Raw genomic sequence first — 21,600 nt, forward strand, 5'->3', positions numbered from 1 at the left:
TGGAAAAGTCATTTTCTTTCTCTCACCCTCAGTTTCTCCCTATAAAACAATCATTTGGAGCAGGCAGCCTTGGAGCAGCCTGTCTAGTCTCCACATTCTATACATTTGGGGTCGTGAATGCAGGTTTTTTGAGGTTCCTAAACCTTTAGAAAATACTAACCACTGATAGGTGACTGCTGATGCCACATCTCGGTCAGCTTACAGCACTCTGGAGTCTGTGACTGCCCAGAAACACAGGGACTCCGAGTAAGAACAGTGAACTCCCAAATGTTTCAGGTACTAGCCTCAGTTTCCCCAACGATGCCAGACACAGAGCTACCAAACACCTAACTGAGGAACCAGGAAGGTAGGAGGAAGAGTCCCCGAAGAAATGCTTGGTAACCAACCAGACCACCCCTTCCGTCCCAAACTTGGTCTGGAACAACCGAAAGCGTTTCGTTCCCTCCAGCCCTGCACCAGCGCCAGGCTGCTGGAGGCATAGCCGCGGCTCGGACTAATTCCAGGTATATTCTATAGGTGGCATCATGCTACTGGAAATGGCCTCCTCCGAGAGGAGAGGCTCTCTCCCAGGCGTCTCCAGGCACTGAGGAAGCCAACGCAAAGGCGACACAGCCCCAGTCCAAAATGCCAGGAGAGGGGCCTCTGAAGAACGGGTGGAGTGTGTGCTGGGGGACGGTTCTCTCAGACTCCAGGGGCCACCGGTCCAAGCAAAAAGGCTTCTCTAGGACCATCCATCTTCTGTTCAGCTGGGGGCCTCTGGGGGTCTCTCATGCCCACTGCAAACGGGGAGAGGGAGTCCTCAGCCCCACACACGGTGGAAAAAATTGGCTGGGCTCTCCGAGTCTGCAATAACATCAGTGGCAACGGGATGCTGTGCCATCCGGCCACCCCAGCACTCCCAGACTGAGGCTCCCTCCTTCCAGACTTAGATCCCCGCCTGCAGGAGACCAAACCCCCCTGTAATTGGGCGAGGGGACCAGCCAGAAGCAGGGAGGGTAAGGCAACCAGAACCCGCTGCAGACGGGACTTCGGGGTCACTGACACGTAGGAACCAAGGTGGTGGAAGCTATGGGTGTTCTGGGGCTCCACCCAGTGCCTACCTCTCCTCTCAGAGACCCCCTATGGTCCCTCCGCCCACTCGTGGAGGTCTGATCCCGCCTTCGCGGGTCCACTCCGGCAGTTGCGCCATGGACTCGGCGGTCCTCTCACTGCGGGTAGCTTGTGGCCTGTCCTCAAGGAGGAGGGCCGGGACAGACAGCGGGGAGAGGTGACAGCGACGCCTCTCAGCAATTCCTTCCGCCACCGGACTGGCTCCAGGCTGCCCGTGACCACCCGGGCACTGAGTCCGCGGGTCCTCGCCGCCACTGCTCCCCGCCATCCGCAGCCCCCACCCCGAGACCCGGACTGGAGCCTCAGCCAAATTTGGCGCCCAGGGGGTCGGGCAAACGGGGTGCTGCATCTCAGCTGACCACACGATGGGTCATCCTCAGGAGACAGCTGGAGGACCCCAACTCCCCAAATCACACACCAGGTCTCTTACATCCCTAGCCCCCACGCGTTTGCCAAGGTTTCTAGGGATCCCGGGCCTTTGCTCAGAGCCCAACGCAGACTCGCTCACATTATTTTTTAAAACAAAAGCAATTAGATTTCAATCCCGGTTCATTTGCATTTGCACCTTGGAAACATGGCGGGGGTGGGAAGAAGCGGAGAGCCTGACGGCGGCGGGTGACACCTTCCGAACCCCGCAGCCGGCCCGGGCGGCCACTGCGCCGGTCACATCTGGCCCGGCCGCGCAGCCGCCGCGGCCCCCTCCCCACCCTTTCCCGGGGCCCGCGCGCAGCAGCCCGCTCGGCGGCGCGCTCATCGATCGCCGGGGCCGCGGCCGGGAGAGCGGAGAACAAGGTATAGCCTGTATTTAGGTTCCTGCCCTTATATGGCGATGTGCGCGAGCGCCCGCCGAGCGGCCGCACCATATAAGGGCACGCGGCGGGCGCCGGGCTGAGCTGGTGCGCGCTCATTGGCCCGCGCGTCTCTCGGCAACCGGCTCTCACGAGTGGAAAAGAGCCAGCCGCCCCCGCCGCTCCCCGCCCCCTCCCTTTCTTTCTGCCTGGCGTCCCAGCCTCTCGCCTCGGCACCCCCTTTTTACCTTCCCCCATTTTTGCCTGCCCCCCAAGTTTTCTTCCCGCTGTCGGCCCCCTCTCCCTCCGCCTTGTAGATTTTCCTCTTCCTCCCTCTGGGTCTGTACTTGCTTGCTCCGCGCACGCTCCCATTTCCACCCACGCACCCCCCTCCCCAAATCAGGCTAAAGGCGGTGGAGGAACGGGAAGGCCCGGATGCGGGAGGGGAGCTGCAGCGGTGTGTGTAGGGGCGCGTCACTGCCACAGTAGCAGCCACAGCATCAGATCCACGGCGTGCACGCACTGGGCTCTGGGAAAAGTCCAAGTCTCCCCCACCCTTACCTCCTGCGCCCCAAAGGTAATCAGAGCAATTAGCTGCTGAGGAAATGTGCTTGCGGGGCTAGGGCTCTGCTAGACCACAAACAGCCCTAGGTACCACCAAATTGCCATCTCCCGCGGTGTCCCTTCGGGCTGGATTTCTGAAATGCAATCAGAATAATGATAAATCGATGTCTCATTTAAAGGTTACTTAAAAAACCTGCCAATTATTGAGGGAAAGAAAAAAAAAACCCTGCTGGCGGGGAGGAAAATGCACCCGAAGAGCCACCCTCCGGTTTCCAGGCAGAATGCAAGGGAGCGGTGGTTGCGGGATGCAGGTCGGGTGCCCAGCGCTGGGCCCACCCGTGGGATGGGAGCCTGCGGAGGGAGAAGACGTCATTATTATTCTGGGGTTGCGGCTCCGGTTAGCCTCAGGCTCAGGCAGCAAAAGCCTGCGGTTCCGAGGGTGCCCCTCGTCTCCTCCCTCACGCGCGGAGGCGCGTGCACGCGCACGCACACACAGGTGTCCAGCTGACCCCTCCCGGGCGGTCGCGAGTTCCTCAGCGCCTGTCCTCCGAGCGGGGCACGCTCCTGCTCCCAAGAAACCTAAAGGGGGCCGGCTAAGACAATGGGTACCCTAGCACCCTGGAGACTTTGCCTGTGACCTAGCTCTCCTCGAGGGCCGCCACCTCGCGGAGGCGCGGAGCGATGCCCCCTACTGGGAAGCCTGCGCCTGGAGCACCGCGCAGGTGGGGGGTCGCTCCCGAGGCCGGCTTGGGTGGGGGATGGGGGAACGGGGCGCGATGACCCTCGTGACCTCCGTTTGGTCCCGGGTATCCTTCCCTGCCCTCTCTCTTCTTTTCTTCCAAATCTCAAATTCCCCGCCCTGCCCTTTCTCCGGGGAAGGTGGCGGAAGTGGGTACGGCCAGGGAACATGGGTGTGAGATTGGGGAGGCGCTTCCCCCTGGATCAGTTAGCTTCGCTGTCGCCTCCTCCCCGCTGTTTCTGCGGAAGGAAGCTCTGCCGCTGCAGCAGCCCTTGGTGCCAGCATCCCTCCCTGACCTTGGCTGAGACTGGCTGCCATGGTGTTCTGCCTAGCAGAAAGCACAATTTCCCTTCTGCTCATGAACTGGGGATGCCTTCGGGCAGAGGGTTCGCCTGGATCTGAGCCTAGCTCCGGACCTCTGCCATGGAGACCCCCTCTGAGCACTCAAAAATCCGTGGATGCCCGGGTGCAGCTTCTTGGTGCCCCTGCATAGCCCATTCCTGCCCCGCCCCTGCCTAAGCCCAGTGAACCAGGTCGTTTATATTCAATCCCCACCCCCAAGTTTCTATGTGCTTAGGTACACGGATACCTCCGTCCAGCAGGGGGAGGAGGAATGAGAGCCCCCAGGTGTCCTCCGACTGCTCCCCGCACAGAGACGTGACTCCTTAAATGCACCTCTTTTTCTCTACCTTTGAGCCTCAAGAGCAGAAGCCGTCCTCGAATCTGGAAACCCCTTACCCTGACCTGTTTGCTTCTTGTCTTTGCCTTCCTATTTATTGATTTTGAATTTTTCTGCCGGTGGTGGTGAAAGCGCCCGAATCGAGAATACGATTGGCGGGAAGGGTGAGAGAGAAACTTGCAGATAGGAAAAATAAAGCCCCAAGCTCACAGGCACACCACTCCCCTGCCGACCCAAACCGCTCTGGGTCTGGGTTTCTCCGGGTTCGGGGAAGAGGGGGCTAGGTACGCACCAGCTCGACTTGGCCAAAGGGTCCCGACTCCGGAGCCCGACCCCACCCACGGGTCCTCTGTTCGCACTTTTCGTTTATTCCTCAGTAACCCCAGGCCCGGGGCTCTGAGGACAATTTTCTCCCCGCTCTGGTGCACCCTCAGGCCTTATCCTGAGCTCGCACCCGGGTCTGGGACCCCGGTTCGCACTGGGCGCCCCTCTCCATAGCCCCGGGCTCCCCTTGGCGCCCAGAGAAGCGTGCTTGGGACCAGGTGCCAGGGAGCCACAGGGTGGCCGCGGGCGGCTCCTCGGCGCGCGTGGCTTTGAGCTGGGCGGAGGCTGGGGTCGGGGGCAGCTCCCTGCGGAGAGGAGGGCAGGCGCGCGGCACCTGCCGAGCTTCCGCCGCCGCTGAGTTTCATGGCGCCGGAGGATCCACCCGGATCTTCTCCACGGAGTTCCGGGCTTGGGTCGTTTTGTAGTCGGCATGCACACAGCTATTTTATTTATTTATTTATTTTTCTGCGGGGACGTCAAGGCTGACCAGCCCAGCTGCAACGCCAGGGTGGGAGTTGGGGGTGAAGACAGTGGTATCTGCAAGGGTGGGGGCGGCACCCGGTCACCGAGGTCAATAACCCATTAGCATATCCCCACTGGGAGCCGCGACCTCACGAGGGCATGGGCATGCGGGGTGGGGACAGACTGAGAGCGCCCTCCTGCACTGTCCCCCTGCCACCCCCACCCCGTGGCCCCCTCCGCCGGCAGGTAACCGCCCCTCCTCCTTCCCGCTCGCCCGCGATCCTTCCCTTGCTCTCCCGGTGCCCGCGAGGGTCCCGGCCCCCGGGAGGACAGTCCCCGGGCGGGGGAAAGGGAGAGGGGCTGCGGGTGGGCTGCGGCGCGCGTCCCCGCCCGTGGCAGCGTGGCGACTGGCGCCGCTTTGGCAGCCATTTTCTGCAGCTGCTGCGGCCGGGGCTCTGCGGAGCGAGGCGGAGGCTGCAGCCCCAGACCGAGGCGGTGGGGACAGGGGCGCTGGGTCACCGGCTGGGGGGCAGCGGGGGACGGGGGCGCGGGGGCGCCAGCACCCCTGCCCCTCCCCCTCTGCAGAGCAGGCTGAGCGGGGCCGCTCCGCGTGGCGAGAGCCCGCGATCCCACCCTTTCCCCGCCATCTTGTACCCGGGCTGGCGCCTTCCCAAAGCCGAGCTGCGGAGACAAAGCCCTCCCCGGCCGCGGGGCCCCTGCAGCCCACCCGTGCTGGGCGGCCAACCCCGGGCCCGCGCCCTCGCCCCGCCTCTCTCGGGGGACCGCTGCACCCCCCCACCCCAAGGGGACTTCGCTCGCGACGGCCCCTTGCCCAGCCCCGGAGGGTCAGCTGGGACCCCCCTTTCCACGCTGGTTGCCGGGCTGGACCCGCGCCCTTGCCGCAGCCCACCCTGGTTGCGGAAAGAGGGGACCGCGCAGGCACAGCGGTGACCAGGGCCGGGGGCTCTTCTAGCTCAGTTTCTCCTGTTTGGGTTGGTTGGGGGGTCATTAGTCCCGGAGTCCCCCACCGCTCCCGCGTAGTGCCAGTTTCACGTCCCAGTTTTCCCACCGAGGAACCTCAGAGAGACCGCAGCACGGGCGGCCCTCGAGACCCCCCTAGCTGCCCAGCTGCTGCTGCGAACGGGAAATTCAGCACTCCATTTTCTGGGATGGCAGTGCTGTCCCCCTCAACCCCCCCCCCCCCCATCTTGCTCAGGACTTCCAGACCTAGGGGTTTATGGGGTGTGTAGGGGAGGGTGAGGCACGTGTTCCTTAGCCCAGAGACCCCGGGACAACCTGGCGCCTGCCAGCCTGCACCATCAAGTGCCACAGTACTCCTTGGCAGGGAATTTACCGCCTGAAGACTCCATTTTCCCATCCCAGCGCCCGGGGATGGGTCGGGGGAGCCTACCATCCCCAACAGCTAGTTGAGTTTCCTTGGGACTGCTCAACCCGCGGGGAGCGCGTGGCCGCCGTCTCTGGCGCCCGCCTTCCCCTTCCACCGACCCCGGAGGAAGTCCTAGTTCTGGTCCACCCAGACTCCCAGAACTGTCTGGCCTGAAGGGACAGTGGTAGATGAGGAAACAGGCTGGGCGAGGGGAGTGGCTGGTGCAAGGTCACGCAGAAGGTTAGTGTCAGAACTGAACTCTTCACACAACCCCACCCCGATTTCTTTCCAATATGGAGATCGAAGCCCAGGCTGGCTGTGGACCGGGAGCTCACTCCTCTGAGAGCCCTCTTGGCCAATATAGGACGGAGTCAGGAGGGGGTTGGACTCCAGGGGGCGGGGAGCGGCGGGTCTGCTGGAGCTCCCCTGAAAACTGGGTTTCCCAGCCAGACACCAGTAAGTCCTCCCACCCCCAACCCTCGGGGTCCGCTTTAGGGATGAGAAGCAAAGCATGTCCCGGGGTGGCCTGTAATGCCACTCGCGGGGTTCAGCCCCCCACCCCACACCTATGCCTGCCAGCCCGCGTGGATTCCTAGTCTGGCTGCAGAAACCAGTCTGACCACTTCGCCCATTTCCCAAGCCTCCCCGGGCGGCCCGCGGGCGGCCGGCTCCCAGGGTGGGTGGGGTAAGGCGCCTCGGCTGCAGCCTTGGCTGCCCTGCAATGAATGGACTTGCCCAGATGGTGGGTGGCAAAGGGACAGTCCCGCCTGCAAGCGGGGTCCCCTGGGCCGCTCCCCACACCCGTCTCTCCACCGCGGAAACCGGTGGCTGGCGGCTCCGCTCCGTGGGGTCAGCCACCCGGGCCCGAGGACACCGCCCGGAACCACCCCCGGCCTCGCCCAGTGCGCATCATCTTAGACACCGACTGCCCTGGGGGTGCTTACAGCCAGGTTGGGACACCGAGCTGAGCCCTAACTCAGGTGTTGGGTCATTAGAAGGTGGCTGTTGCGTGGAATCACAGAGCGTTGCCCCATGGGGCCGAGGCCGCAGAGGAGGGCCGACCTCGAGGGCATAGGGGAGGAGAGGCCGCAGCACCCCGCCGTGGTGGCAGGGCAGGCACGTGGCCCCACAGCCCATCCCGCGTACGTGTTTCAAAGGCTCCGTGAGCAGTTCACCAGGTCGCCGCAAGAAAGCGACTGCACCCCCAACGTCCACCCCGGGGTCTGGTCGATGACAACCCCCTAGAGGGCAGGGCCGGTCCCCACCCTCTGTGTGGCGGCCGCGTTAGGCGCGCCGGCGGACCCCCGCGCCCGGGGGCGGGGAGACTGCGGGGCTGAGGAGCTGCGGTCTCAGGCCGGTGCGGGGCTGCGCTGCGGCGGCCACGGGGGCGAGGAGGGAAGATGGCCCAATGTCAGCGTCCCTGGGCCAGGCCGGGGCCGCTGAGGGAAGGCAGACACGCTGGGCGGAGGGGCCTGGGGAGCCAGCCTTGCGGAGTCAGCAGAGCCTGCGTGGGGGCAGGTGCGCCCCTCCTCCGAGTTCCGCCCCTTCCCATCCCCGCCGCACTCTTTTGGTGGGAAAGGGAGGGCAGTGGGTACCCACAGGCAACGTTGGTGATTCGCTTGGGTGTCCTCCCAGACCAGCCTGCGCCTCCCTGCCTCCTTCATGTTGTCCTTCCCCCCGCTGGGAACCTGGGGTGGGGCAGAGGAGAGCTGTCTGCCCGGACAGCACGAGCGCCTCCTCACCACCTCCTACAGGTAGCTTACTCCTTCTAGGCCAGGGAGAGGTTTGAAGAGGCAGGTGGAGGGGGGATGGGGTAGGGAAAGAACCGGAGGCAGGGACCCCCTACTGCCTCACCTGGGGCTGGTAGAGACTGTTGCCCTTCTGGAAGTGCTTTGGCTTGGTGGTTGTAGGAGCCGAGGGTGAGGTTCCAGGTCGTGTTCAACAGACCTTGGTGGAGTGCAGGGCTGGAGGCCAGCCCCATTGCCTGGGGAACCCTCCTGCCAAGGCTGTGTACCCCAGAGCGCCCAGCACTTGGAGCCCTGCCCGTTGGGCAGAGCCCAGATGAAAAGAGAGGAAGTTGGGAGGAAGCTGGTTTTAAAAGCAGTTGAGGAGGAGCAGTCAGCAATTAGCTCCAGACAGGATGGGGTGCCTACCAGGGGCTCCTTGGGAAATCTGGGAGCAAATTCCTGCTTAGGTTGGAGGGTGGGCTGGAAGACATCTAGGCTTCCACCTCCAAGATTCCAGGGAACAGACACAGTGGGTTTGCACCCCAGAGCTGCTGGAGCTGAGTTTCTCCCAGCCTCGTGTTCCTTGTCTGTACAGAGGGGCCATGGCAGGACACTGAAATAACGCAGAAAGTGCCTGGCACCTAGTGGGTGCCCGAATTAGAAAAATAGTGGGGAGGAAAGCCTTTTCTTTCCATAGTAGTGTCCATGTCCTTGCAGTCCTCTTTGCCACCATGATTATGGAAAAGCTTCTTTAAATACTCCTTTGTCCCTGGCACTGAGGGCATGAAGAAGGTGCATAGAAAGTCCCACATCACCAGCACGGACGCAGCAGCAATAGGAAACGAGTGTCTCCGAGAGAATGGACCATCCTCCCTCCCCTCCCCCTGCTCTCCTTCCCGGGGCAACCCCTGGATGAAACATCAACCTGAGTGTGCTCCTGCGCAGAAGTGCGTGAAGGCGACCTGCTCTAGCCTGCCCATGTGCACCCCCAGCCCCAGCTACTGGGATGCTCCAAATACCTTCCTTGGAGCAGCAGACCAAGGAAGAAAAAGCAAAATCTGAACGAGCAGAAGAGAACATATTCTCATTCACCAATCACTGGGTTTGCCATTATCCCAGGGAGCTGCTGGGTACAGGGGAAAGACTTCTGGGCCAGTTTTAGGGGAGGCCTCCAGGGTGACAGCAGGAGAGCCTGCAAGTGGGGAAGGAAGGTGGGGGAAGATTTAATGTACCTACCTGGGCCCTGGTCAACCCCATTCTGGTAATCTGGCACCCTAGAAATTTTTCCACTCACTCTCTCAATTCCTTCCATCCGTCCATCCATCCATCCATCCATCCATCCATCCTCCTACCTATTCACCCAAAAGTGATTTCCTGGGCACTTTATCCATGCTGGTCAAGCCCAATGCTCAGAGTTAGGGATATTTTTGTGAATAAGACATACCTGGTTTCTGACCTCATGGCACTTGAAGCCTGGGGTGAGGGGGGCAGTTGTAGAAAAGCTATGCACCTTATGTAATTTACAGCTCTGGTAAGTGCCATGAAGCAGCTATGGAGAGCATTTCACAGGTTAATTTGGAGCTGGGGGCTACAGGAAAGGCCAGGATGCAAACAGGATGCAAGTTGCCTGACCAACTCAGGCTTCTGTTACAGGATTTTTAGGGCTGACAGTTGAGTCCACATGGATGTGACCAAAACTTGAGCGTGAACTGGGAGCCATGGAAATAGGTGACCATGAAGTGAAGATGTTGAGTAAAAACCCTCCCACCAGCTTGCAGGAGAGAAGAGACTGCAAGGGAACTTAGGTGTGAGGAGCAGAGGTTATCGCTTGGTCTGCAGAGGGGATGTGGTAACCAGCAGCCCCCCACTTTGCAGGCAGCCCTACAGCCACGTTCCGTGTGTGTGTGTGTGTGCACGCGCGTGCGCGGGCAGGGTCCAGAGGGCCAAGCCAGTCCTGGAGCAAGCCAGGGTGTTTGGGTCTGAACCAGAACTTGAACGGGTCCCGTCCCATATCAAGCTGTCATCTCTCAGTCTGTGTTGATAGCTGACCCAAAGCAGGGGTCACTGGCAGAAGGGCTATTCCCGTGGTCTCGGATGCTTCACTGACTGAAGTGTGGGGCCCGAGAGTCACGGTATTCACCATTTAAACAGCAGGAATGATGTCCTGGAGCCTCCACGGGGCTCCTTGCAGCTCCATCCTTGTGTTGACTCTGTGGTCCCACGAGCTGTTGACATGCGGTCCCACTTTTCAGCTGGTCCTGGCTAGACACACTTTGCATCCGAAGATCTCTGGTGGCAGCAGGGTGGCACCATGGTTAGGAGCCCAGGCTGCCTGGATCCCAGCCCTCGCTCCACCGCTCACCAGCTCTGTGACCCTGGGCCAGGTACTTGACCTCTCAAAGCATCCATTTCCTCATGGGGGTAATGATAGTTTGCATTGTACCAGGTTATTTTGAGGATTTAAAGAGAGAAAGCATGTAAAGCCTTTTCTGTGGGGGCTGGCTCAGCGAGCAATCTATAATTGTGAGTTCTTGTCATTTTATTGGGTCATGGGGCACCAGGTGTTTGTGTTTATCCAGGGGCTGGTATCACTTTTGGCTTCTCTCTTAAATTCAAGTTAATAATGAAAATGATCAGAAAGAGAATGAAACACCTTGCAAGCTATGACAGAGGCAATCTCTTTGGCAAATGAGAGAAGTGTCCAGACAAAGATGGGATCCGAGAGCTACGGATACTCACAGTGCAGAGGGAGAGAAAGAAGGACACCTCCCCTGTGTCTCTCCCCCATGGCAGGTGGGTAGTCACGCTGACCTGGGGGCAGGGACAGTCCCTGAGAAGACGAGCGCTGGGGCAGCAGTGGCGAGTTTTATCCCCTGAATTTCCACTCTTTTCTGAGGCTGGCTTAGGGGACATGAAGAGAAAGGGAGCAGCAGAGACTTGCATCCTCGTAAACAGAGCTCATTCGGTAAATACTACCCAGGCCTTCCAGACACTGTGCTGGGGAGAGATGGCGACAAGGACACAGTCCCTACCAGCAGGTGAGAGAGACACGGGGATCCCTGTATGGTGAGATGGAGCACAGAGGTCCCGCTTGGAACTCTGGGTGCTTTCTTAGCCTGGTAGAGGCTCCTTACCCTAACTGGGGGTGAATGGGGGACTGGAACTTGGGGAGGGCTCTCTGCACCAAGGTTAATTTCTGAGCAGTTGCGTGGCTGCGTGGCAAGTGGAGAGAGGAGCACCATGCATGGCTGAAGGTCCATGTTCCTGGCTCAGTGCTGGGTGGAGAGAGGCAAGGAGGGCTTCCCAAGGCCCAGCTAGAGAGCCTGCCAGCTCTGCATTTGGAGCACAGAGGCATGAGCAGCCCATGCCTGCCAAGTCTGTGAGGTGCCTCAGGAAGGGTCCCTCTTGAAAGCATTATTTATAGATTTGACCGTTTGCCCACTCTTATCTCGAGGGTGGGAATTTGGGACACAAAGTTGGTCTCTTCTTTTGTCAGCACTCCACTCAACATGGCAGGTCCTGTACTCGTTGTGCGAGGCACGGGCAACACAAAGAGATGGCTTGCCTGCAAGAGACCCAGCTGGTTGGAGTTGGAGGCACATTTTGTTTCTCCAACCAGCTGGGAAGGCGGCTGGAGCAGACCAGGAGATCGCCGCTAATGTTTTACATGTCAATATGGTCCCTTCTCACTAACTTGCCAAGATTTGATCAGCTAAATTGGTCTGTGTGGTGTGCTCCTTGCAATGCACAGTGTGTATTTAGATCTTCCAGCAGTATCACAAGAGCGGCTGCACGCGACGCAACAGCAGTAAACAGATTGCAGTGGATGTGGTTCTGAAGCTTTTTTTCTAGATTTTCTGAGCTATTTCCTGCCTCTTTGGGACTTGGGTTTCAATAAGGTTGTCTCCTTGGGCCCCAGTTAGGTAAGGGAAGGGACCAGCTCCACTTGGGATGCCATGGTCACCTCTGGCCCACTCCTTGGTGTATGCTGTGTTTCCACATAATGCCAGCTTTATTGGGGGCAAAGGTCAGCCTAGATTAGGGTCTGCCAAGCGCATTTTCAGAGTATCCTATGTGCCAGGGAGGAAGCCAAATTATGAGTTAAACTAACCCAAATGCCCAGGATTTTCATTCTTGCTCAAGCTTGGCTCACCAGGCAACATTCATTGCCTGTTTGCTGTTGATCTTGCCTCTGTCCCATTGTCAGGGGGCAGGCGAGAGAATGGAAAAGCATGATTCTCTTCTAGTATGTTCTTCAGTCAGCCTGGAAATAACCCAGGTGATGAGGAGGGCAGTTTGGGGGCCCAGGGATGCTTCACTTTTAGAACCTCTTCATGAGAGGCAGGACTAGGTGTTTCTGGGGCCCAGGAGGTCGGCAGCAGCTGGACTCACACGGGCCCGTCAGCCTGCCCGTGTTCACAGAAGGCTGGGTTGTCAGGTCTGGAGGGTGGAGCCGGGGAGACCTTAGCCTGAGCACTGTGCCCCCCTCCCAGTACTGAATAAGACCAACACAGAGAGAGAGAGACCCACGGCAGGCAAGTTAAAACATAAGAAGTAAATTGAGGTGATGAGGTGGGGTCATTGGCCGAGGAAGGCTTTTCTAAGAGGTGGCATTTAGGAGACCTAGATGGTAATGATGGGCTGCCTTGGGGAGCTCTAGGGTTCAGAGCCGCCACCCGGGCCCCAGAGCTGGTGAGCACAGAGCAGCCAGCATGCAGAGCAGGTTTGCCACATGGCACACGAGCCTTTCTTCCTGTCCCATCCTGCCTCCTCATGTGGTCAAAGGGTAAGGTCGAGCTCTGCTGGGCCACGGGAAAGGCCAGGCTGACCTGGAGGTTCCCAGGGCCCCTGGTACGGGGCTCAGGTGGCTGTGGGCACACCCTCCCGGACCCACATTCATTTGTGTTGAGGTCATGGGGTGAAAGGTTGGAAAACAGGCCCTCAGGTAGGCAGTGAGGCTGGCCCAGTCTCCACGATGTCCTCAGCTGTTAGAGAGCTGGGCTCTCAGCCTCACCCACGTCAGGGGCTCTTCTGGCTCTTTCCAGGGACATCCTGGGGCTCTGCACCAGCCAATTGCTGTCCCCAGACCCCAGTGCGGAGCTCCAGGGACCTCTTTTTCAACCTCAACCCAGCATTTTTTGTCAGCTTACAGAAAAGTTGCAAGAGTAGTAAAAGAACTTTCATATATTCTTTGTCTGGACTCACTGGTTCGATCCATTTTACCCATTTGTTTTATCACTCTCGATACACACACACACACACACACACACACACCTCGGGCCCCTTAATGCCTAAATACTTTGCAGTAGTGTGTTTCTCCTGTGCACAAGGATGCCTTCTTTCTTAACCACTGTACAGTGATAAAACTCAGGATGTTTACCATTGATCCAATACCCACAATGATATGAGCCATAGTCCATGGGCAAATTTTGCCCATTTTCTCAATAATGCTCTTAATATTTATTCCCCTTGTGTCAGGGTCACGAATTGCGCTCAGGGTCCTGTCCTTTCAGTCTCCTTCAGTCTGGGGCAGGTCCTCCAACTTCCCCTGGGATCCCTCGCTTTGACTGTTTGCAGAGAACGTGTCAGATGTCACTGGGGGTTAGATCCAGGCTCTGCACCACGGGCGGGAACACCCCAGGAGTGAGGCTGTGTCCCTCTCAGTGCACCATCCCAGAAGGCACAGTTTGTCCCAATATTGGTGACTTAAACTCTGAGTCCTTCCAACCTGGTGTTCTTGAATTCACTCTCCTTCTCCCAGCCTTGTTTTGGCTTTCACTTTTCTCTCCTTATCTGAGTTGGTTTCCCTCCTCACCTACTTTCTCTCTCTGTGCTCCTGCTATGATCCTTCACCATTCCTCTGTCCCTGTCGCTGTGGTCTGCTCACCTCTGTGCCTGCCTCTCTCTCGCTGGCCCTCTTGGGTTTCCTTGTCTCCCTGCAGCTCCCTCCTCCCTTGAATTAGGTCCTCTCCAAATTTCCCATCCTCTCCAAAATGCTGAAATGTGTGCAGGTGCCATTTAGGCCAGTCTTCAACCCACAGTCGGCGGTGCCTCCTCTAATCAATGCGTCCTTCCTAAGATGATTCACATGGAACTAAGGAGAGTTGGCTTTGAGAGCCTAGACCCTTGAGGCATCATAATCTACCCAGCTGGGATCTCACACCCCTAGCAAGTCAGCTCTGGACCCAGGAGAAAGGACAGGATTCAGAGGAGGAGGCATTTGGCCAGAAAGTCCCTCTGCCCATTCTCTGTCTGCCTTCTGCCCACATGCAGGTCTTCTCCCAGGGAAAGGTGCACAGGCCACAGACCCCCTCCCCCGCCCCCCGAGACAGTACCATCATTCTGCCAAGGCAGAGGCAAGACAACTCAAAGTTCTGACGTTAGCAGGCTTCTTGCCACCTCAGGGAGCTGAGCCCACAACAGTGACCCCACTTGGTGGTCACCGTATGAAAGAAGCCCAGACCCTCCTGCCTTCTCTCTTGGTAAGGCCCCAAACCACAGTCCAGAGAATAGAAGCCAGACGTGGCACTCAACAGCAGTGCCCAGCCAATCGCTCATGGATATGGCATTGAACTTTGAATTATGTTATCATTCTTATTAATAAATTCCATTCCCTAGTAGGTGAATCGGGTGAGCATTGCTCCCCGTCGGAACGCACGTACCCACTTGTGGGCAGGGAATGACTGATACTTCACTTTGATGTTGGCGTTGGTCTTCTGGGGCCTCGGTTTCTCCATCTGTAGGGTAAGAACTTGGAGAAGAAACTCCAAGGCCCCTCTCTGCTCTGAGCTTCCGGGAGCCCATGACCCTATCATCAGTGGGCCAATCTGTTCCTCTCTGAAGGGGAGGTGACCCTACCCACCCACCAAGGGGCTGATTCCGCTCTGGCCCTGGTCCCGACTAGGCCAGTTATTGGGGGATTGTGTGGGCTTCTCTCCTGGACCAGCCCCAGGGACTTTCCACCCTGGAGGTTCCTCTGTGGACATTTGTTTTCATCTTAGTCTATGGAAGGAGGCATCACTAAGGACCAGCATGAAGCAAGACTAGGGGAGGAAACATTGTTGGCTGCCCTGCCACCCAGTCTAGTTCTTCTCGCCAGGCCGGGGGTTGGGGAGCACCTTCTCCACCCTCCAGGGCTCAGCGGCACCAGGATTGCCAGGCTCAGGTTAGGGTGCCAACCTCATCTGTGTCTCTTTAGGGCTCATGGGTCGAGGGACCACCAGAGCCATAGAGCCTGGAGAACTCACACACCACCCAGTACTCTCATTCTGCAGATGAGAAATCCGATGACCAGGAAGGGGACTCAGCAGTGGCAGAGCTGGGACTAAATCCCAAGGCTGTGGTTTCCACTTCCATGCTCCGGCTGCCATGGCCCCTGGATTTCTCAACCCGCCGGCTCAGTGACACTCTCTATCCCCAGACCTGGTGGCAGGCAAGAGGAATAACTCATGTGAGTCAAAAGCAATTTGCAAACATAAATAATTTTCAGTGCCAGGAGAGGAGATGGTGGGAAGATGCACTGAAGGTTCAGAGGAATCTGGCCAGTCCTGCATCGCCCTCGCCTAGCCCAGCACTTCCTCTCCCAGCTCAGCCCTGGCAGGAGAGTCAGGGAGCACAAAAAACAAAGCAGGAAATGGCTAGAAGGATGCTCGCTTCCGCTGCTCATGGGAGGAGTTCGGCTTGCCAGGCTCTTCTCTTCCCACCCACCCTCCCCCGCCACACTCACAGGATTTTGTAATCCCACCTCCTTTAGAGAGTCAGAGGAAAATAAATGGTCCCCGGCTTGCATCTGGAATGGCCCAGGCCTCCTCCCCCTGGGCTGTATTTTCCCTTGTCCTTGACCCCAAACAGCACTACCTCAACATTGAATGGACAACACACCATTACTATGTTACACTGATGTAATCTCAGTGTTACACTACAAAGAATATCAACACGGTTGTCCCTTCTTTGTAATTTGGATATTGCTTGGCAGAAGTGAAGTGATCACCCAGGACCATTCTCTGGTTCGTGAAAGGCATTTGCTCATCTCCCCAGGATGTCATGCCATATATGGCCCTGACACCTAGCACAGTCCCTGTAAGAAGTTTCGGGAAATGGTGGTGTTGTGCGGGCTGAGCCAGTGTTGCTGGGAGGGCCGAGAGCCTCAAGCACACCTTTCCAGAGCCCACCCCAAGGGGCTGTCTGACGCAGAGAAAAACAATGAGAAACCAGATACCATGGAATTAGTGAAGAATTTCTCAGATGAAACAGGAAAGAGAGGAAATCCAGGGAGGTTTACATTACACCTGGCGCAGGTTGAAAGGAGTCAGGCCAGTTGGCAATATTAAACTTCAGGGTTTATTTGAAAAGACCCTTCACTCAAGCAGCAAATGAGAGGTGTTCCTGCCAGCAGGGGCTGTGTTGCCTCAACCCTCCTCCATCCCTAAACATAGACCCACACACTCATGTACCCGCACACTCATGTCCTCCCATACTCATGCACCCTGCACATTCATGCACCCGCACTCATGCACACCACATACCCATGCATCCACATACCCATGCACCCGCACACACTCATGCACCCACACTCATGCACCCCGCACACCCTCACACCTGCACACACTCATGCACCCTGCACACTCATGCACCCACACACTCATGCACCCCGCACACATGCACCCACACACACTCATGCACCCGCACACTCATATGCCCCGCACAAATACTCATGCGCCCTACATGCTCATGCACCCCGCACACCCATGCACCCACACACACTCATACAAACACACACTCATGTACCCGCACACTCATGAACAGTTGCACACACTGAAATGCACATACACCCTTTGACATCCTTTGGTAATGCCAGCTCTCTGCGCCTACATAGATTTGAGACCCTGCATATAATTGCTTAAGCAAAATAATAGTCACAGGCAACATTTGGTGAGCTCTTACTATGTGTCAGGCTATATCCAAACAGCTCACTTGAGACCATACACAGATATAAAAGAAGGGTGTGGGCTGTCTGTCGGTAAGTGTGTGTGCATGTGCGTGTGCGTGTGCGTGTGTGTGTGTGTGTGTGTTCTGGAGTCACACACCCATATCTCTACCATCCTGAACCTCACATTACAACTAAACACGTAAGGATGAAGTGTTTGTGGTGCTTCCAGGAGCGTGTAACGTGCATCACTAGCTAAATATGGAAATTAAACCATGAGTCTTCCTGGAACAGACTCCAGGATTACCCATAGGGTCTGTTTCCCTAAATTCAATTACCACATAATTACCACATAAACTCTCCTGAAACTCTCACAGATGGACCAAGTGAGGGGTGAGGGGGCAGCAGGACCCCAGAGCAGCTAATCACCTGTGTGTCTGCCTTTGCCACGGTGGGGAGGAAGGAAACAGCCTGAGTCCCGGCCACTGCCCTGCAGCCTCAGCACTGAGGCCCCTCGGGGTGGCTCAGGGACCCTCCTTGGTCTGTGGGCCCTGCTAACAGCTGTAGTGCAGGAATAAGCTTCAGTGTCCAAAAGCCTCCATCATGCATGCACACACGTGTGCACTCAGGACTCTGCACACATACATCCTCAAGGCAACTGATTCTAAGGTATTTAGGATGTGTACACGGGCTAGGGGACAGCATAAAATACCCAGACATGCTCCTCACCTTTCATGGTGGTCAAGGCCAATGCATAATTGTATGTTGCAGTGTGCAATTGATGGACGATGAGTTTGGGGGAGGCAGTAGATACTGCAGAGTTCAAGCACTGCCAGTTCTGGTAAAGGCTGGAATAATCCAGAACAATTTCAGGAAAAGACCCACAGAACCCTGGAAGCTGGAAGCCTGGTCCCTAGAGACAGACAAGGCTCACTCTGAACCCATTTCCCTGTTAACTGGATGTTTGACCTTGGACAGGTCACTCAAGCCTCTAAGCCTTTGTTCTACCGCCTGTAAGACAGGGACCAGGAGAGGACCTACCTCATGGAGATGCGTGGGAATTGAACGAGATGGTACTTCTGAAGTTCCCAGCAGGTAATGAACACTGGATCAAGGCCAGCAGTATCTGCAATTACAAAGGGAAGAGAGGAGTGGGCCACAGGAAATGGACACTTGTGTCCAAGAATAACTATTTCCTCTTTAGAATTTTCACCTCCGATGAACAGCAAACATAACCCAGAACCATAGAAGAAACTTGTTTCAGAAAGCACAGCATTTGATTCTGTACAAGGGCAGGCTCGACTCCTCAGCCCTGTCCTAACTCTCTCATGTCCCAGGGTCATTCTCAGTGACCCGGGATAAAGCTGGAGGGGCTGCGGAGGAAGCTCCAGGTCAGCGGGTAGCTCACCAAGCCGGGAGTGAGGGGGCATACAGAGGGTGCTGGTGCCTGCTGCGTCATGGCAAGCAGGAGGCAGGGAGGGCTGGCAGTCATGGAGAGGTAAACCTCACTGGGTACCTGTTCCTCCATCTAGCTGAGCTCCCAGCCAGAAGTCGTTAGAAGACATGTGGATCTGACATGGAATGTTTAACATTTGCTGGTAAAAAAAATAACTCGGTGTTTGTTTGGGGGATTTTCCAGAAGCTCTCAAGGCTCTCTGATGCCCCAGTTCATCCTCACTATCAGATCCTTTGAAGGTGCTCAGGAAACTGAGGTGTAGGAAGGAAAGGTTTTTGGTGAGGGGGTTGGATGCTGCAGCCAGATCTGTTCTTCCCTCCTTCCGTGTTCTAGAAATTTGCTGTTCATGGTGGGCAGGAGCGGAGAGGGGCCTCAATTCAGGAGCCCAAGGTGGGCCAGCAGATGGAGGGACCCCTTTGTCTAGGCCACTCCCAGGCACACTCCCCCACCTTAACCCACAGGTGAGGGCCCCACTGTCAGCCAGCGACCATTCTGTGCCACACAGACAGACTCCATGTCCCATGATAAGTGCACTTGCAGGACTTGCGGTTCAGCTCTCTGTACCCTCTCTCTCTTATGGGAATGAGACTCCCAGTGGGCAGGGACAGACCATGTAGGCTATTCAGGATGCCCAGTAAAGCTGAATTCACATAAACAATGCATTTATTCTTTTTTAGTATTAGTATATCTCAAATATTTCATGAGCTATACTTATACTAAAATATGCATTGTCCATCTGAAATCAAAACTAAATGGTGCATCCTAGATTTTTACATGCTCAGTCTGGCAACCCTACCTCCAAGCACACCAGTGGGATCCCAGGGTGGAGCAGTGAAGGGCTGGGCAAACCTCAAAGGGCTGAAAATGAGTTAGGGAAGGTGTAGGCAAGAGCCTGAAACTGGCTGGCAAGGGACCAGCTTCCGAGAGGTGGATGAATACACAAGTGCCCCTCTCTTTGCTGTGGGTCAGCCCCAGCCAATATGCTCAAGGCTCAGCCCCATTAGAAAGGCTGATTTGGAGAAAACAACAACAACAAAGGTGTTTGGGTCTCTTATTGTGCAGGGTGAGGATCCCAGCTTTCTGCTTTCCTTCTCTCCCCAGAACTTGGGCTCAAAGAGGTTTTACGAGATCCTTTGCTTCTGAAGGGCTGGGCATGAACAGACATCTACCCCCTGCCTTAGGAAGAAGCAATCCACACCAAGAGGAACTGGGGCTTCAGGACTCTGTAACAACAGGCCCCAACCCTCTTTGAACGTTCCCAGGTCTCAGACACATCTCCGTCCAAGAGGTCTGGGGGGGCCAGTTGCCACGGGGTACCTCTCTGCGGGATGGTGGATCAGACAGCTTGGTTCTAGAATCAGTGCAGAACCGGACGACAGCCATGCGCCCTGGACAAACTGTTCCGCCATCAGAATCTGACTCTCATTCCACAGAGAACTTCAGTCCCTCAGGTGGTACCTGGCATGGCCCAGAAGCTCACACGAGAGGGTCCTGTCCCTCTCAGCCCAGAGGGGTTCTGGGATGCTCTTGGGTCTGGCACCAGGTTGGCAATCCCTGCGGATTTTCCTGACCTATTCATTGCTTCTGTCCCATTGTCATCCATGTGACCTCAGGTTCCAGGCTCTTCCTAAGGCTGCCCTCCCCGAAGACCCACCCCAGAAAGTCAGCCACCAGGCCCTGTTTTCAAGGCCTCAGGCCACCTGCAGGCCACACCTGTCCTCCAATGGCAGGGGATCCTTTCCTTCCCCTGCTCTCCAACAGCGCCATCCTCTGCTCCCCAGTCCCAGCCTGGCAGAGGCCACCCACTGGGCCCAAGGGACACCTGCAGGGGCCAAGGCTTACTCCCAAGCCACTAACAGTGCAGACCTGAACAGGGGCTCTTCTCCCCACTCTCGATTTTTAAGTTCTCCTCTACCAGAAAAACAGGGAGACGCAATCCCGGCCTGGCATGCGCCTTTGTGTACCAGCCAGTGAAGGACAGGCCCGATTCTAGTGCTGAGCAGGCAGTCTGCCAGGAGCAGTCAAGATCACCCCTCCCTCCAATCCCAGGGTGGCAAAGGGCATTCATTACACAGAGGGGGAGGGGGAGTGTTTAACTCACTCTAAAGGGGCTGGGGTGATGGGGGGAGTGGGAGGGACAGCTCACAAAAGCCAGGGCTACAAACTCCCAACGGTTTTTTTTCTCAGAACTTCCCTTCCCTCTCTCCCCTCCTCCCCGTTGGGCTCCCCTCCCCCACCTCCAGCCGCTGGTGGCCTGCAGCCAACACTGGCCACACTGTCCGCATTCAGGCCTCCCCGCCCTCCTGGCCCTCTATCTCTTCCCCTGGCCTTCCCAACCTCGGGCTCTCTGCTCCCCGCGCCCCCCATTCTGAACCACGCACAGGCTCGGCCCCCCAGTCTCAGGCCGGCAGGCGACAGGCTTTGGAGGCCAGGAGCAGTCCAGCGCCCACCAGGCCCCCAGCCCCGCGGCCCCTGGCCCTTCTCGTCCACCCCAGCCAGGAGGAAGATCGCTGCGTCTGCAGAAAGCTGCCCCCGGCCGCGGCATTCCCGGGTCGCGGCTTCCTGGCTGGGAGAGCCGCACCTCTGAGTCCGGCCCACTCCCCTCGCCCCACTCTGGACCCTTAACCCCTTCCTGCCCCGCGACACCAAGGGCCCCACCCTCGCCACCCCAAGCAGGATGTGTGAGATGGGGTCCTACAGTTCCCCGCGAAGGAAGTGGGGGTGGGCAGGCCTCGCTCGCTAGGCCTCGTCCCCCTCCTCCTCACCCTCCTCCTCGCAGGAAGCCCCCCCGCCCCCTGCCCCGGCCGCGCTTGCTGAGCCTCCAGTCAGAGCCTCTGGCCTGGTGGTTTCCGGGGAGAGCGCCTGGCAGAGAAAGAGCCTCGGCGGCTTCTTCGGTGGGGCGGGGCCAGCGATGCCAGCAAGGGACGCGGGAGAGGGTGGGACGGTCCCGTCCCAGCAGAACCTGCCCTACCCCGCGGCGATTATGGAGAGGGAACACCCGTGCCCCACCAGGGCCAGCGCCTGGGTGTTTTGCCCCTGAGGGGTGGGGGGCAAAGATCAGCAGGTGCCAGGCGGGTGCGGCGAGGACGCTAGCCCCACCCACGTCTCTGTCCGCTCGCTCACCCGTGCACCCCTTCCCCCACCGCGCGGATCCCCAGGTTTGCCCGTGCCGCGGGCACCCGCGTGAAAGCCCTGGTCGGGCGAGCCGGCAGCCCCCCACCCCCCCGCAGGAATTCCCCTCTCCATTGGAGCGCCTCTCACTTCCGGGGAGCCGGGTCACTCCTCTGGCGCGGGTGCCTCTGCCCGCGAAACCAGTCGGCTTTGCTTTTTGCAAAGGTTTAATGCAGGACGCGATAGGTTTCCTTCCCAAGCCCTGGGCGGAAGTGGGGTGGGCAGAGGGATCCAGCCGCGTCCTGAGCCTCCGACGTTCCCTCTGCG

The 21,600-nt window shown here is 57.8% G+C and overlaps 1 long non-coding RNA gene across 1 annotated transcript; it reads left to right on the forward strand.

Moving 5' to 3' along the window:
• The first annotated feature begins 3,008 nt into the window (after positions 1 to 3,008).
• On the forward strand, positions 3,009 to 11,709 carry LOC118925070 (uncharacterized). The gene is made up of 5 exons (XR_005029874.2): positions 3,009 to 3,184; positions 10,033 to 10,164; positions 10,398 to 10,573; positions 10,677 to 10,818; positions 11,277 to 11,709. It is a non-coding gene; the product is annotated as an uncharacterized LOC118925070 (long non-coding RNA).
• The last annotated feature ends 9,891 nt before the right edge of the window (positions 11,710 to 21,600 follow it).

Source organism: Manis pentadactyla, chromosome 4, assembly GCF_030020395.1.
Source record: "Manis pentadactyla isolate mManPen7 chromosome 4, mManPen7.hap1, whole genome shotgun sequence".
Classification (NCBI taxonomy): Eukaryota; Metazoa; Chordata; class Mammalia; order Pholidota; family Manidae; genus Manis; species Manis pentadactyla.